The following is a 4,990-nucleotide window of genomic DNA, read 5'->3' on the forward strand; positions in this document are numbered from 1 at the left end:
CTCAGACTACTTCAGGTCTCTGCTACCTTTGCCCGTGGTTTATTGATGAAGGGTGGGGCGGATCACCTTTCCTCTCTTACAATAGGTCACAGTAGGTTTCGAGTCCCTCCTCCTGCGCTGCCGCCAACAGGCTGCCGGCGCTGTCACTCGAGGAGCGGCCGCGGCCGCCCCTCGCCGCGGCCCCGCCCCTCGCCGTGGCGGCGATCTCGCGGGAAGAGCGGCGGGCACGGCGGTGGCTTGGTCTCCCGGTTGCGCGCGGAGCTGGAGGTCTCTCCTCATACCAGCGCTTCCTCGCCGAGAGGCTGGAGCTGCGGCACCGCAGGCCTGGGCCACCGTTTACCTGCCGCCTCCTTTTCCTTCTCAGGGCTCCCAGTCTGCTTGCCACCCGACGCTGCTCAGGTGAGGAAGCCCAGCGCGCGTCTCCGCGGAGGAGCGGTCCAGGAGCGGCGACACGGAGCCGCCGGGGCAGGCGGGCTCCCGACGGGGGCGGCTCCTGGGGCTGCGCTGCGCTGCCTGGTGGGCGCGAGGCTTAGCGGGGCTCTGGAGTGCGGTGGGCGAGGAGGCGCTGCGGTGGGATCCGGGGGCGGGTGGCGAAGCGCGGTTTAGCGGGTGAGGGGACTCTCGAGGTGAGGGGGAGGTTTGTTGGGGGTCCTGGGGCTCTTCTGGCTTTGAGTGGGGGTGGGTGGCGGCAAAGAGGGTCCCTGGTGTTCGGGGTCGGGGGAGATTTGTCAGGTCTTAAGATTCCTTGAGGTGGTGTAGCGGGGTTCCGGGTCAAGGGGACTGTTGATTGGGGTCTTGGGCTGTTTGGGGGGCAGTGGAAGCAGTTTAGCAAGGTCCCAGGTGTCCGGGGGCAGATCACTGGGGGGATGTCCTTTGAGCGGTGGGGGGCGTCTTCGCATTCCTGAGATAAAGAAGCAGAGTGTCAGAGTTCCGGGGAGAGGGGTGTGTTTATCGCTGTCTCGGGACCCAGAGGGCGGTGTATCTCTCTGTTCCGCAAGGGCGGCCGCCTCGGTCCGTGGCTGGGGCCGAAGGCTGTCCCGCCGGTACCAGAGAATATACTGGGGTTTCTACTTTGCCCAGAGGGTGGCGGTAACTGGGCTTGGTCCCCAGCCTTTTCTTTTTTGGCGGGGGGGATGGGGGGGGCGACCGGGCCAGATAGTGGGTCCCCGGGCGATCTAGCAGCGTGGGCGCGGCTCAGCAGGCGCTGAGTCTTCTGAGGACCCAAGGGAGCTTTCCTGGCTTCCTTCTTGAGCTTGGCCCAATTGACTGCCAGTGGCTGTTCAGCATCCTGAAACGGTTTCGGTCTGGTCACTCTAGATGAGATTTACTCAATGTTTAGTTGGAGGATTGACCGTATTGTTGCCTAGTTGTTGAAATAGTGGGTTTGTTCTGCAGTTCTCTTTTCTCTGCTCTGGGATCCCTGTGGGGGCGCGCTGGACTCTGTGGAGCTGTGGGAGCTGGAGAGTGGCAGTACCTTTAACTGGGCATGTGATCTGTAGGTTCTGTAGGAGGCACATGTCCGCGGGTTCAGCGAAGATACAGCTCCCAAGCAACTGGAAATTGCTAAGGGCGAGGAAGGCTATGTGATCTTGGTTTCCCTTCCTAGGTGGTCTGCTTTGATGATCCTACATTTTTAGATCTGTCCTGAAGTCTTGCCTGAGTGTAGGCAGAATTAAGTAGTGCTGGAAAAGTGTGTTCTGACTTCTGTGTTCTTTGAAAAACATTGTGGAGAGAGACAAGTTTAGCTTCCAAAAAAAAAAGTATTGGAATTTGAAGCCCTAAAACTAGATCTTTGCAAAAGCATCTTTTGCAACCTGTTAAGGATGGCTAACAGAGCTCTTTTACAGAATCTTGCTTATCAGTTTTATTGTGAAGGTGTACTTAGTTTTGGATCTTAAAGAGTTCTTGGTGACTAGCCCAATTTAGGTGAGATTTAAATAAAATGACCTGTATGTAAGTGTATGTGGTTTAAAAACAAAAGTATAAACCAAAAGTCTGGCATTTACCTGGCATTTCTTCTCCTTAGGGAGTCTATTGTGACAGACAGTGGGGCCTTTACCTATAATAGTTCTGTAAATTTGTAATCTGGGATAAAGGACAAATTTGACTATGCAAAAGCAAAGTCTGCCTCAGACTTTTTCTTATTGACAGCTTTTTTAAAAGGACATTTTATTTCATGTTAGAATTAGAGAGTAGGGATAACATACTGAATTTTTGAATTTTGCAAACATTTTTTAAAAAACAAGGGAATGATGTGCAGGAATATTTAACTCTTTGAGGGGCTTAAAGTAGGTTTTTGTTGTTCAAACTAAAATATCTGCTTGGCTTTTACAGCCATCAAGACCCATCAGTTGAGCAGGTATTTAACACTGTGGCCCCCAGAACTCTTAAGTATATCCTCCTGCCTCCCCTCCCCCCCCCCGATTTTTGAGAGGAAGACAAATGATAAATTCAGCAGATTTTAGAAACATGGCTTTCATGACTGCTAAGTAAGGATAGAATTATCAATCAAATATTTGATTATCTGCTTGGTGTCACAACATTGAAGGTACGGTGATTTTAGCAGTCACCTAACCAACATCAAAAGGGAGACAAATAAAATAAACAACTTGTAATGATGCTAAGAAAGAAGTATACAGAAAACTTGGGATTCAGTTATTTTTTAAAGTATGAGTGGTATATAATTGATGTCTGTTACAATCACCAAAACCCAAGCAAGGTAGTGCTCTACTTTCTGAATTATTAATGAGAGAGTAAATTATTATAAGAGTTTGGGTGTTATATATTAATTCCTTAAAGATACTTCTGTATGTAAGTATAAGAAAGTCTGTAAGGATGCACATCAAACTTAATTTAAAGATTCTCTAGAAGGGATTTGCAGAGGCATGGTAGAGCTATTTAATTTTTTACTTTTATCTTGAATTTATTTAAATGAGCACACATTAAGTGCAAATTAGAGAGTTCAAAATTTAAACATTTTGAACACTATGCAAATTTGTGAAATACGCGGTATTTATGAGGCTGTGTTAACATTGCCACTTCCATCTGTTTGTACAAATGAAGAAAAAAGATATTTTAAGTGTCTAAAAATTATAGGGGCAGGGTGAGGTAGTGAGCACAACAAAAATAAGATGTAGACCTAAGTAAAATGTTAAAAGATGTTGGATATTTAATTATATAAAGATGAATTAATCTTAGCTCTTTTTAAAATTAAATTGTTTCCTGAGTTTGAGAAAGGAAGTTTGTAGGCTCCCTAGAGAAGAAGAGGGAGTTTTTTGGGTGGAGGGAGGTGTTCTTAGTGTGGGACAAGCATCAGGAAAGTTTTCTTTCTTTATTTTTTTGGTCAGTCAAACATATACCCATCTAATAGATGTTTTTATTGTGAGACATATGAACTCTGAAAAGCTTTATAGTATCATTATTACAGTGCTGAAAGTGATAGTACCAAAGTGTCTTGAGTTATTCAAAACTCTGAAATCATAAATGTGATATATTAAAGCAATTTCTAGAAAAGAAATCATAAGACGTGAATTCCAGTCTTCATTGTACTACTAACAGCATGACCTTGGATAATTCCTTAGTCTTTTAGGGCCTTGGTTTTCATATTTACACACACACACACACACACACACACACACACAGTAAGAGAAGTCTCTGTCAGTAGTCAATATAAGCTCCAGTTCTAAGAATTAAACTACATTGGTTTTTATGTTGCAGAGCTGCAATATTATATATACAAGAAGGGACAGATACTGTAGAGTGGCTATGTAGAAGGCTAGTTCTCAGGATACAATTAGTTCTGTATAGTTTTTATATATTAGACTTAATTTTAGAAGCCTCTTCTTTTTAAAGATACATTCGAATTGTTTAACCCCACAGTATACATTCATGAAGGTGAATGGTTTCCTTTGGGTCATTTAGTTTTGTCTATTAAAGGATGGTTGTTTTTAAATTTTTGATCCTTGGTTCTATCATTATTTATCATCCTTATTTAACTCTGTATGGGGAATGAGATCTTTAGTGGTTGCTTCCAGACTTGACTCCCTTTAATCCATTCATATACTACTGCCAAGGTAATTTTTCTAAAATGCAAATCTGTTCATCACTTGTTTTTTAAAACCTATACTTCCTTTGTACCTACAGTATTTAGTCTTAACTCTTATCATTACAAGGCCTTTCATCATCTGGCTCATTTGTCTTTCCCCTACCGTAATCTCAAGTTCCAGTTTTACAAATAAGAGCAGTTTACTAAATGAACATTATTGCTTCCTGACTCACTTTTGTTCTCCCCACTGCCTAGTGTGCATTTCGTTCTCTTGTCTTGTAGTGAATTCTACTGTTTTTTCAAGATAAAACTTAATGCTGTGCTTTTTAGGACTCATATACCCTCTGATTCGCCATCTTCCCATTTCACTGAGTTATTCACCCAACGTATTTTGTTTATTCATTCTGTTAAGTTTATTAGTGTGCTGTAATTATATCTCTCTCTTCCTGGATTCAAAGGCAAGTTTATATTTCTTACTATTTTTTGAATTTCCATTTGTTGTTGACACATAATTGGCTCTCATTACATGTTACACTCTAAAACCAAGATTAATGTCTTTTTTATGTCCCAGATGAATTAAACTCAAATCTCATTGTTGTCCTATTTTCCTAGAACTTTGGGGTTTCTAAATTATCTTATTTTCTTGATTTATATTTAAGAACTGAGACTCCTGACATAATAGGAGTTAAGCTTGCAGTAAAATCTTATAGAATTTTGAGACAACCATTAATTCCTCTCTCTAAATTGCTAAGTAAGAAATTAACTAATTTAGGAATTTCAAATTTTGGACATCAGTGATTTTACCTTGGCTACTTTTTATTTGAAAAATGGTAGTGCCAATGTTTATGAGTTTTTATATTGGCTCAATAATTGCTTTAATATATTCATTGCCTTTAATTTTCAAAACCAAATCCTGACTTAATAACTTGCCCATGATCATTATCT

The 4,990-nt window shown here is 42.6% G+C and overlaps 1 protein-coding gene across 1 annotated transcript in view; it reads left to right on the top strand.

Moving 5' to 3' along the window:
• Positions 1 to 223: 223 nt before the first annotated feature.
• The window catches only part of Glce (glucuronic acid epimerase), a 111,844-nt gene continuing 107,077 nt past the window's right edge, over positions 224 to 4,990 (top strand). Inside the window, exon 1 of the mRNA XM_076851008.1 lies at positions 224 to 399. The gene's annotated coding sequence lies outside the window, so the exon portion shown is untranslated. The remainder of the gene's footprint in view (positions 400 to 4,990) is intronic.

This window comes from Callospermophilus lateralis, chromosome 3 (assembly GCF_048772815.1).
Source record: "Callospermophilus lateralis isolate mCalLat2 chromosome 3, mCalLat2.hap1, whole genome shotgun sequence".
NCBI classification, from domain to species: domain Eukaryota; kingdom Metazoa; phylum Chordata; class Mammalia; order Rodentia; family Sciuridae; genus Callospermophilus; species Callospermophilus lateralis.